Genomic DNA, 13,478 nt, shown 5'->3' with positions numbered 1-13,478 from the left:
CTACTTAATCCTTAAATTAGTGGACCAACTACGTTTCTTTTCGACCACACGTATTCTATAGAAAGTACTCCATTCTTTATTAAATGTCTCACAGATTTAAGTCTTATACGAATATGCCTCTTCTTACCATTATAAGCTTGGATTTTAATAACATAAATTACGGCTTGTGAGTCACATAATAGAGATACTGGAGGTGTCAGCTTTTCCCATAAAGGAATATCTGGAAGTAGATTCCTATGTCATTCGGCCTCTTACCTGACTAAGTCAAGAGCTATAAACTCTGACTCCATCGTGGAGTGAGCAATACAAGTCTGTTTAGCAAACTTCCAAGAAATATCTACTTCTCCCAAAGTAAAAACATACTCACTTGTAGAGCTCATTTCATCACTATCAGTTACCCAATTTGCATCACAATAGCCCTCTAGGACTGTAGGGTAACCGATAAAATCTAACTCCCAAGTTATTGTACCTTTAAGGTACTTAAGCAATCACTTTAAAGCATTCTAATGCTTATTTCTAAGATTATGGGTACATATGCTTAGTCTACTGACTGCTTAAGCAATATCAGGCTGGGTGTAGTTCATCAAGAACATAAGACTTCCAATAATTTTAGCATACTGTAATTGAGAAATACTATGCCCTTTATTTTTTAACACTTGTATGTTAGAATCATAAGGAGTTCTCACAAGGATTACATCAAAGTTATTAAATTTTTTTAGTGCTTTCTCTATATACCGAGATTGGTTTAAATTAAATTCCTTTTCTGATTTAGTAACCTTAACACCAAAAATTCATTTACCTCTCCTAAATTAGTCATTTCAAATTTGGTAGATAAGAAATTTTTGGTTTTATTAATGAATTTTATATTGGAACTGAAAATTAACATGTCATCCACATACATATGATGACACAATCAGAACCAAACATCTTATAATAGTCTTATGAAATTTCTCATACCATTATTTTGGAGCTTATTTGAGACCATACAAAGATTTTTTGAGTCTGCAAACTTTATCTTCTATGTTACTCCATGTTGGTCTCCTCACCCAAATTCCCATTCAAGAAAGTTGTCTTCACATGCATATGATGTACCAGCAAATTGTGAATGGAAGTTAAGGCGAACAAAACACGAATGGTTGTAATCTTAGTCACCGGAGAGTATGTATCAAAATAATCTATTCCAAATTTCTGAGTGAATCCTTTAACAACTAATCTTGACTTATACTTTTGAATTGACCCATCTGGCCTAAGTTTCTTTCTAAAGACTCATTTGTTACTAATAGGTCTAAAACCTTTAGGCAAGTCTACTGGTTCCCAAGTATGATTAGACATAAAAGATTCTAGCTCATTGTTAATAACATCTCTCCAAAAAATCGCATCTATTGATTGCATGGCTTCATCATAGGTTTTTGAATCCTTATCTATAAAAAATTCATGAGTAATAGAATCACTTATTAAGTCTAAATCACTAATCTCAGTTATAGAAGAAGTAAGAAAATCAAGCCTGAAACTAGTGGCAGACCTTTTTATTTTACTTTTTCTAGGTTCCACATCATCATTAAGAGTATTTCTATTATGTGTACTAGAAGAAGAAACATGTTCATCTAACTCTATATCAGAATTTATGCTAGATTTCGTTAAAGGAAAAACATTCTCAAAGAAAACATCTCTAAATTCACATATGGAACGGTCATGCAAAGACATGAAACTATATTCAACACTATTTAGAGCATATCCAACAAATACAACATCAACAATTTTAGATCCGATAATATTCTTTTGTAAAGTAAGCAAACCTACTTTTTCTAAACACCACTAAACCCACAAGTATTATAGGCTAGAGGCATAACCCTTCCACAATTCATATGGGGTACAATATAACTTTTTATGAGGCACTCTATTAACAATATGGGTTGCATAAAGTACGGTCTCCCTCTACATACTGTCAGGTAAATTGAAACCTAGAAGTAAAACATTAATCATTTTTTTAGAATTCTGTTTTTTCTTTCAGCTATGCCATTTTGTTGTGGGAAATAAAGAGTAGAAAATTCATGTATAATATCCTTTTTCTCACAAACCTCTTTAAGAAAATTAGTGCCATCTTTACTGTAACACTCCATACCTGACCTAGACGTTATGACCGAATCTTAGAGGTTACATCAACCACTCGAAAATACCAGAAAGCTTGCCTTATTAAAGAATGTTTGAATTTGTAGAAACAATAATGATATTTCAAAACTCGATTTACTTTATCTCCAAAGAAAACTTTACTTTTGTCAAGTACGTAACTTCTAAAACCTCTGTTATTATCTTTCAAAAATCTTCATTGCTCATTTCAAATTTGCAGCAGAAAAATCCTTAATTTGTTTAATTCTAGAAATTGAACATTTATTTGAATCAACCAAAATCATGTTGGATATTTAAACTAATTAACTAAAAACTCAACAAAACTTAAAAACCAAAGTAAAAGTCCAGAAATTAGTTCGACAGTCCAAAAGTCCATAAAATTTAATTAATAATTATTTAAACCATATTATGCGCGGAAAACCCAATTCGAGCTCCAAAAATGCTGCCAATCTCTAATCTCGTGGATTACTTGAGGTGATAAAGTAAATGGGTGAGCTGTGAAGCTCAGTATGTGACTTAACTTAAGCAAAACTATAGATAATGTAATAAACATATCAAAATATCACAAAGAATTTTATTACATTCAATTAAGAAAAATTGAGAATGCATGATTATGTCAATGCAATATTTTTCAGAAACATAATGTAGGTTTTTTTAGAAATTTTCTACCCAACTTTGCTACACACCAAATAGAGTTCCCATAACTCTTCCATCCAAAACACACCAACTGGTAATTGTGGACAATGCCACCAGAGTCGCAGGTAGACTGCCAGAATAGATATGTTTGGTCGAGCCACTAGAATCATAGTCAAGCTGCTAAAACAGATATGTGGTAAAACCACAAGATAATATAGATCGTTAAACTGCCAAAATTTCCACTTTACCATATTGTCCCGACCCCATGCAAGTGACATAGCATGCAAATAAAAAATTAGAATCGTAAGCATGTTGAACATGCAATCATATCATTAACAAAAATCAGTAGGCATGGGATTTCATGTTTTACTGCACAAATGGGTTCAAATTTCAATAATAACAAATCAAATTCGCTGTAATGTCACATGACATGAGAAGCAAGACACGACACACATTATCAATATTCAACATTTCAGATAGTATAGACCAAAGTCAGGATACATACAGTAACCTCTTATCAATTTCAACAATACCGCTAACCTCGAACCAACGACCCCAAACATAACCTTAACTAAACTGATTAGGATGGGCCCACATGCCCTTACCTGATGGGCCCGTGTGGTCCACAAGGCCAAACACATGGCCAACCACATACCAGTGTGACTTACACGGCCCAACACATAATCGTGGGGGTGTCGACTACTAGATTTGATTTTTGCACCTTTTCTAAATTTTTAGGTTAGAATAACACACTTGATTACATCCAGGATGTCGACAGAACAGCAGCACACCAACGCCTGCACATACAACATACACAACTAAACAATTAGCATTTGTTCACACAAAATCGGCCCTTGCTCCCTAGAGCATTTGGCTATTAAAAAAAGCATTCAACCCCTTGCAAGTTAAATTATCGCCAACTAGCCCCTAACTTGGCATTTTGAAACTTATCTTTGAAGAGAAAATTGTCGAAATCCTCAACTTGCAGAGAGAGTATGCGCCTCACAAACCTTAATTAACAAAATCATTATCAATCAGAAGACCATTGAACTAAAATTAATCTAATAGAACTCTAAAAAAACTGAAAACAATCTTCTTAGAAAAAACCAATGAATTACACTTAAAGATTATAATAGGAAGAAACATAATTTGAATGGTGGCAAGACAAAAAATAGGGCAGCACTAGAGTGAACAATAAAATGATATTTGCAATTTTATAGAAACAAGCGAAAAGATTTAATCATTAACCTCATATAACCGATCAGAATTTGAATTTAACCCAATTACCAACAACATGGGCGACACAAACAAGGAGCAACAAAAATAATTTCCCACCTAAGCACGTCAAGTTCCAAACTTGGGATCTAAAGGAAACCTAAGGCTTTACCACTAAACTAATAGGCTCAATTTTGTTCACAATTAAACAAAAAGTATAGTTAAGCTAGTTGTGACTAGCTAGATATATGGACAAAAATAACCAAAATTCAAGGGAAATGAACCGAATATAGGACCTCAAGCACACATCTAGACCACTTAACCAATAAGTCAAATTAATCACTTGGCACAAATTAAAAAATTCAAAATTTTAAGAAATTTGGGGCATTACGTTCACCACCCATATCAAATCTAAGACGTTTTATTATCCTATCAAGATAGTTTTCTACTTTTGATTTAAAGAAGAAAAGTTTTTAATTTTTAATTTTTATGTTTCTAAAGTCTGCTAGATCAGTATGAATTAATTCTAACAGTTTAGTCTTCCCATCATTAACAATTTTTAAGGAAGGTCTAATATGCTTGTCGCATCTCAAGTCTGGCGAATACGAGTTTAAGGTGTAAAGCTGTGAACTTATCTATTTGGTGTAGTGTAATCCACCATGTTACAATTCTCTGGCGAATGAGAGTATGATGTAAATTAACCGCCGTAGAGGTGAATAAATGTTTTAGGTTATTCTCATTCTAAGAGAAGGGTATATCAAGTGAAGTATAAGCTGGTTGAGCATGTATAGTATGCCCAGTTTGTCTGAGTACTATGTTAGTTGGGTTTTGTAAAATGATCTGGTTAGGAGCCAACTGGATTAATAGGTCAAATATCAAATATATAGGATTCTCATTTATGTTCCTCTCAGAAATTGTAGGCCATTACACTTGTTGAGTCTACAAAAAAGAACCTGAATATATTTATATTGTGAGAAGGATTATTTTGGAGTGTTTTTCTTTCTTTAAAATCTACTCTTTGGTTCTTCCTCTTAGAACTTATATGTTTCCTTCTTTGAAAGCTAAAAGATTTTGAATTTCTGAGTGCATGATAAGTTTTTGAAAGAATAAGGCTATTAAGAAGCTTACAAACAATAGGTTATGAATACAAGGCCTTGCATGGGGTTGTTTATGATTGAGAAGTTAACAATTAGTATGAAAATGGGTTTTTAATGGTGGATCTATGTTCTTTAAGAAATTGTTACTGTTGGTTCTAAATGGGTGCTCGAGTTTGGAGTTTAAGCTACAATTCAAGTGAGTGTCAGATGAGTCTCTATCCTAACTCTTGCATGAAAACTGTTCAAGTAAAATTATATATATAAATGATAATGACATCTCTAATAATTGATAAGCATATAAAGAATAGTAAATACCATGTGTCCTATGATGATACGTATAAAGTTCTGTTTGAAAAGAATATTGATTGGAAAATATGCAAGTCTAATATAAGGAAAAATATGAATCTATCAGGTGTGAACAATCTAATCAGTGAATTCTAAGTAATGAACCTTTGTGAAGCCTCTAGCATGACAGTTATAATGCTAACCAGATTGGTAGATCATGATACGAAAATAACTGTAAGACCATGTGGTTTAAACCCATGAAAATGTACGATATGAAAACACTCATGGTGTAGCCTCCAATAAAATGAAGATTGGACTGACAGATCACAACATGAAAGTGTGTAAGTCCATGTGGTTGAGACCTATGACATAATATGATATGATAATATGAATGTTCATTGTGAAGTGTTCAATAAAATGTAATCAAACTAACAGAATACGACATGAATTTATGTATAATTACACGAGGGAGAAACTCATAGCACCTTCTGTGAAAAGTCCATAGGACAATAAACATGTGACTCTGTATGTTGCTTTTGTGGTGTCTTCTGTTTGGCCCTTGTGGCTTTCTCTGCTAAGTCTATATGGCGAATTATGTATCATCTGTGTGGTAATTTCTGGATAATTTCTGTGAAGTCCTTCGATAGATAAGTCTCTGATAAGGGTATGATATGTCTAGAGTTATTTTGGTTTGAATACTTTTGTGATGTAATCGAATGAATCTGTGTGTTCAAAGAGGTTATCCACCGTGATCATCTGTCAGTTTAGAGCCTGGATGTATTCCCAGTGGAAAAAGATATACAAGTGTTCGTCATTTAGTTTTCTTTTTTGATATGTAAGGTTGGAAAATGAGTTGTTGGTATCCGCTATATCTGAATAGCATCATGTTTGACTCTGGAATTATCTGGTATTTACGACATTTGTCAATTTGGATATTGTTTTGTTCTGTAACAAGAGTTGTGAGGAATACTTCTAAATGATTTGTTAGTTCATTATTCGTATGAGTTGTGTTGGGTATTGAAATGGAAAATGATGTGATTAGTATACTGATGGTATTCAACTCTGCGTGGAAATTTGCCAAAAGTGTAAGTATTCGCCAATGAACAATGTCTATGAACAATTGTTCTGGGATAAACGATGTAAGTTGTCTGAATAGAGAAGAAGAGGTAGTATTGTCTTGTAAGATTTGAAGTGAGCCAATGAGTTAAGTTAATGATGATTCATTAAGTATAGTAAGTAGCGCATAGGTATATATATGTGTCCGACAATGTGAAGGTATCCGCCAAAGATAGAAATGGTAATTTAAATAGTCAAAATGTAGAATTCAATAAGAAAAGTTTAAGGGTATTTTGTACTTAAATTCACTAGGTATGTATAACTTACAAATGTTATGTTTATATTTTAGGTATTGTTGTGAATGATTACGCCAAAAGGGACGACGCCAGGAATGCGCCAAAGAAAAGGCGAATTGGGTTATTATGCATACAATGGCCAATTTGGAAAAAGCGACGTATAATATGATTATGCCTTTTAGAGTCAATGTTTAATAAAATTTTGTGTTGTAATTAAATTATGCTGAGCCTGATGTATTATTTTATTTTTAAATGCTTTTCTTTAATAATGAAACATTTTATAAAATAAATAAGAAATATGCTTTAAATCAAGAGTAGGTGATGTTTGTTCCGATTATTTGTTAAGTGTCGTGATGTAATACCCAAGATCAGGACCTAGTGATTCAGGTCGGGTTGAGGGCGTTAGAATGCTTGGCTTCAACACAGATTTCACATTTTTTTAAAGCTACTATCATCTATATTAGGGAGTAAATTCAGTTTTATGAGTTTTTTAAGAGAATAAATATTCACATGACCTAATCTAGTATGTCACATGTCAAAAGATTCAACAATATAAGTAGAAGTGGTGGTTGTATTATTATTAAACATAGTCTCAATAACAAATAACCTTCCACTCAGATAACCTTTCCCAGCATAATCTCTATTATGGGAAAGTAGGAGTTTATCATATTTAAAGACTAGTTTAATGCCTACCTTATTCAATAATCCACCACTAATTAAATTCCTACGCAGGGCAAGTACATAAAGGACATTATTTAAAGCTAACATTTTTCCAGAAGTTTAAGAGAAATCTTTGCTTTACTGAGTACTTCTGAGCTGCTAGAGTTACCAATGTAGATTTTCAACTATATTTGCTTGTGGTTTGTTTTCATTCTAGCAGTCAGAGTGTTCATAGCATTGGTATGCTTTGTTTCTAGCTTTGCCACACACATAGCATTTCACAAGATTGTTGGGTTTTTTATTCTTCCCTAGTTTCTTGAAGTTGGCAACCTTTTTGTTCTAGTGTTTTACTATCTTCTTTGACCTCCCAGCATTTTTAAACCTATTCAATTTGAGACTAGAACCAAAACTAGATTCCACAATTTTAGCTTTTAAAGGAAATTGACTTGATGTTATTAAGGCCTTATCTTTGAGACGATTGGCTTCCTCAATCTTCATATGGCTAATCAGTTCTTCTAGAGGAATGCCCTGCTTCTTATGCTTCAGAAGATTAAGGTAGTCGGACCCGGATTTCGGTAGTTTTTCAATTAGGATGTTTGCTTAGAGAATTTCACACAACTCCATCCCTTCAGCTAGGATGTCAGAGACTAACTTCTCATAGACATGTACTTGATCCATAATTTCCTTATCATCGGTCATTTGAAATTTGAGCCTCTCTAACGACATATTTCTTGACCGCAACATTACTGACTTCATGTTTCTTTTCTAGTGTATTCCAAATAGACTTAGCTGACTTGTTTTTGACAAATAGCTCAAAGAGGTTGTTAGCCATGTGGCTTAACATGTGACCTTTAACCATTTTGTTTTCCTTTTTGAATTTGACCTTTGTGGCATCGATATCTGAGTTTCCGGGAACGGTGACAGAATCTCTGAGTTCTTCGGTGACAAGTGGATTGAAGAGGATGTATTCAACTTCAAGTTGTTCAAAGAATATGACCATCCTTTAGGACTAGAGGCGGTAGTTAGTTCCATCAAGAGGCTCAAGCTTGGAGAGATCAGGAATATATTTGTTAATCGGGGTAGACATGTTTAACAGTAGTTCGAATTTTTTTCTAAATTGTATGAAAATGTACTACTGCAAAACAAAATCATTAACCTTGATTGGAAAAATAAACCAAGATTAAATGAATAAAGTATTATTGTGTCGTGGAAGAACCACTGCCTAGGAAACAATTTCCCTTGATTGGTGTAATCGTATAGTAGACATCGTCCCCCAAGGTTAACATAGTTCTTTGATATTCATACACCCGAATACGAGAGGTAGAACTTAATCAGTATTGCTCTTCTGAAATAATCTGAAAGTAGAATTAATCGAAAAGATCACACTAGGATCAATTCTTAGGAAAGTTTGGAGGGGTCACAAACGGTCCCCCTTGAAACCTAAACTCCTAGATAGAATTTCCTCTAAAGCAATTTAAGAACAATTCTAAAGTTTTAGAAAGAATAAGAGAGATTCGAGAGAGAGTAAAAGAAAATTTGTTTTTCATTTGTGATTCAAATGAAGGAAAAATGCTTTTTATTTATAGGATTTCAGAAGAGGCAAAAACGTAATTTAGTAGGGCAAAATGGTAACATTTCCATGTAACGATCAGAAAAATATTTTATATTTTTATAACTATAAAAGCGGTTTGTAACAGCTGAAAATAAATTTACATTACTAACAGAAGATACATACAATAAACAAAATTGCCAAACTTGTATGAGGTTATCAATCCTTCGAGCAAGCGGAGCAAGTAAACTTTAACATTTCGAGTGACCTAAAACTTAGTTGCATTAGTTGGGAGATTTTTGAATTACCTCTACAATCATGTAAATTTCAATTGCATCCCATCAAAATAGTTCTCCTCATCATGGAATGTTCCCAACAAAGCATGAAGTACTTCCAGCAACGAGAATGAACTCTTTACAATTATCACCCAATTGCCAATTGGAAATTTTGTTAGTTGCTACATTTTTTAGCAATTATCTTGGTTGCCACATGATAAATGAAAAGTGTAGGTATCGAGCCTCCATTGTTCAACTAATGCAGAAGGAAACTTTGGTACGCATTAGAAGTTGCCCATTTGAGTAACTATATACAAATGAGCAGTTTGTATGTGTAAGATGATTCAAGGGTCTGGCACAAGAAAAGTTTGATTTTGGTGTACCTAAAGCACTTTATCTTCATTTGAAGTTATTGTATTGGAAGATATATGTTGATCTTACAATCTTAATAAAGTCATTTTGAATTTTTGGTTAGATTAGAGGAATTTGGTAAGCAAGTTGAAGGTTTAAGTAGGTAGGAGTTAAGAGTTTAGGATTTTATATGAAAAATAAATAAAGGGACAAGGGTATGATATCGAGGTCCCCTTAATTTAACCAAGATAGTTGGACAGTTTGACAATAAATACTAGATAAATGTATTTGACTTGACCTTGTCACTTATTGATGTCGAGGTCGTTAATATGTTCTTATATCAAGAGATTCAAAATCTATAAGATATTAAATGGCAAAACGACCTCAACACTTATAAATATCGATGTTGCGCCATAAAATTTTTTTATATAATTATTATCGAAATATCTCTGCTAAAAATAATATTTTAATAAAATACTAATGATTACCTATGAAACTAAAATAAATTATGATTGGACTTGTTGAATGTATCAAACCGAGCCTAATTCTAATAACCAATTGTTTGAGCAAAGCGTGAGGCAGGGAACATAACGTATCTCTCTATTATTTACAAGTTATATCATATAATGTAATATAATGGTCGCATGAGACATGATCTAAAGTAAATTAATAAGAATTTAGCAGTATAGGTGGGCAAAGATAGATTCAAGTACTTTTTGGGGTTTAACTTATTATATATAAATGCTTAAAGATATGGAAGAATCATTAATTAAATCTCATTTGACTAGCTTTTAATATTTTTCAATTTTTTAAAAAAAATTATAAGTGGCCATGCTTCTCTCTCTTCTGTTTGTCTTTTTTTTTCTTATTGCTTCATATAACAATGATTGCAAAATATATTGATGGATACAATTTTTTTTACATAATCAAATAATATTATTTTATTAAAAATAAGGTTTTATCTATTTTGACAATAAATAAAATAATATTTTTAATTATTAAACCATAAGCTCCAAGTTTATTTAAGATTCATCAAAATAGATAGACCCTTAAATCAATTCATCTATGATGAAAATGAAATAAATAATGATTGATGATCCATGTGAAATCTATGGATTACATCAAAGTCAACCACAAAGTCAAAATGGTTTCCACCTTCAAAGTGCGCGTGTGCATGAACATGCGGTTGGAGAGAGACAAAGAGAGCATTACTTCCATATATTTTATATTAGATTATAGTGATTCTTTCAAAAATAAATATATTTTAAAAACTTATAAATAATTCTTTTTAGCTAAAATAGTAAAGTTAAAATATTAAAGATTATGAATTTCGGGTACTAAATTTTTAACTTTTCTAAATTTTATATGAAAATATATAAAAAAATTTATCAGAACATAACTGCTATCTTTTAAAAATAATTAAGTAATACCAACTCGATCCTAAATTTTTTATATTATATTAATATAAAAAGTGATTTAATATCTAAGTTACTTTCTCACCCACTTTCATTCTTTATATATACTATTATATATAATTTCAAAACTTTAAGGTCTTACAGTTTTGGCTTTTCTCTCCTTCTATTTGTCTTCTTCTTTTTTTTTTTATAAAAGAAAATGGTTAAACTTCAGTTTTATTCTTTATACTATTCTAAAACTTGTGATTTAATCCATATATTTTATTTTTAGATATTAGTGTAAATAGTTATTTTTGTTAATTATTTTGATTAAAATACTGACGTCGATTTTTCTTAAGAGCATTGTTTCATTTAAAAAATTATTTTATCATGACGAGTTTTTAAGAACAATTTACATAAACATTTTCAAATTTTATTTTATTAATGGGTACCAAGTGAATTTTTCTTCTTCTTTAAATATCATACTTTAGTTTAATAGAAATTTTTTAACAATAACAACTTGACCTAAAAATAGAAAGAGGACTATATTTCAAATTACAAAGTGCATAGGGGCTTGAATAATATTTTAATTTTTTACTTTTTAATTTAACCCAAATAAATAATTAATCCAACAAAAAAATTAAAGAAATTAAAAAAATTTTAAAAAATCACTTTAAAGAAACCTAATTAGTAGCATTTTATCTAAAAAAAATTAAAAGAAAGGAAAGAAATCACGTAAATAAAAAAATCACTAGCATTTTAACTAAGCATCCAGAACATTTTAAAATTTAAGGGAAAAACTTATAATTAATCTATTTTTATTTATAAATGTATTAAATTATATATATTTTTTGGTACATATATAAAGCTTAGATAATAGATCTAAGATAACATCAGCAACTAATTTGCTCTATCTGTAACCAGCAACGATTGTCAAAGATCATCCTCCAAACATTCCCATACATACCTTGGTGGTTCATAAAAAAGAAATCAATTGGTCAATCACGCCACCATTTGCCTTTGCAATGCAGTCTGCAACTCTGTTGGCCTCCCTCTGAATATGTCTGAACTTAACTTCCCACGATTTTAAACACCACCCACGAATGCCTCTAATTTCATCAACATTACTCACTATTGCCCAACCATTTCAAATGAGTTCAATCAACACAACATTATCACATTTTAATTCAATTTGCCTAAAACCTCGATCTTAAGCCAACTTTAAGCCTTCTAGTACAACTTTGGCTTCTACTTGCAAGATATCAGTTAATCCAACTGTCATTTTGAAACCCACCAACTAGCCACCACTAGGCCCTCTCACCACCCCTCCAATAGCCACCTTTGGTATATGGCTTGCCACCGAACCATCAACATTAACTTTAGCCCATCCTACCTCGGTTAATTGGCAACTTCTCATTGTCATAGATGTACAAACCCATTGTTTAGCGAATTCTTTAGTCCCCAAAGGTTTTGTCCATATTTTTGCGGAACTAATAAGTGCAGCACTATTTTCACTAGAGTGACGAAAAATAAAACTATTTCTGTTCTTCCAAATAAACCAACAGATAATAGAAAAGAAAGAAGACCACTCTCTATCAGAAGACGAAAAATTACCTTCATTCTTAATATTCTATAGAATCCACCCCTCTTGTCAATCGAAAAAAATATCTTAGGCCCTTGTTGGTACAACTGATTTCCACACCTCAGAGGTAAAAGGGCAATCTCTAATAGCATGCATTGATGACTCCACAACACCACTACATAGTTCACAAACATGTGATTGCGTAATTCCACGTCTCGCTCGCTCTTCATTTGACAAAAGCTTATCACAGAAAAACAACCATAAGAACATTTGAACCCGTTTAGGCGCACGAACCTTCCAAAGTAACATATGTTCCTCATTATGTCTCAAAACATGCGTAGAGAAGATATGCTTGTAAGACTCTGCCATGGAAAAATTCCATGTTGTCATCCATCGCCAACTAAGAATATTAGCCCCTACTTCACTCATTGGTGCTTTGAAGGCCTTAATTTGTTCAATCACTTGTCGTGGAAGCACCATCGATAACCACTCTGCATTCTATATACCATCCGATAAGGTCTCATCACAAACTCGAGTTGCTTCATCAAGAATTCCATGACCTCTAAAATGATATTTCAAAGGTCCCACTTCCTTAACCCAATCGTCATTCCAAAAATTAATCAAACGTCCATCATTTACCACCCAAACCAACCCCTTCTTGACCTCATCCCATACCTTAGATAAAGAGCGCCAAAGATAGGAATAGTTAGCACGAGTAATGTTATCCAGAATCAACCCATGTATTTTATATTTATTCCATAAGATCCTCACCCAAAAAGCATCAGGATTAACAATCATGTTGTACCCAAGTTTCAATAGAAAAAGTTTATTCTGATCAACTAGGTGCCTATTCCAAGACCCCCATTCACTACAGGCCTACAGGAATCCTCCCAATTAACAAGCGATATCTTTTTCTTTGAACCCAAAAACCCACATAAAAAATTTCGAGCCTGTT

Source organism: Gossypium hirsutum, chromosome D11 (assembly GCF_007990345.1).
Source record: "Gossypium hirsutum isolate 1008001.06 chromosome D11, Gossypium_hirsutum_v2.1, whole genome shotgun sequence".
Classification (NCBI taxonomy): Eukaryota; Viridiplantae; Streptophyta; class Magnoliopsida; order Malvales; family Malvaceae; genus Gossypium; species Gossypium hirsutum.
The sequence above is the reverse complement of the archived record's forward strand: the minus strand, read 5'-3'. Positions refer to the sequence as shown.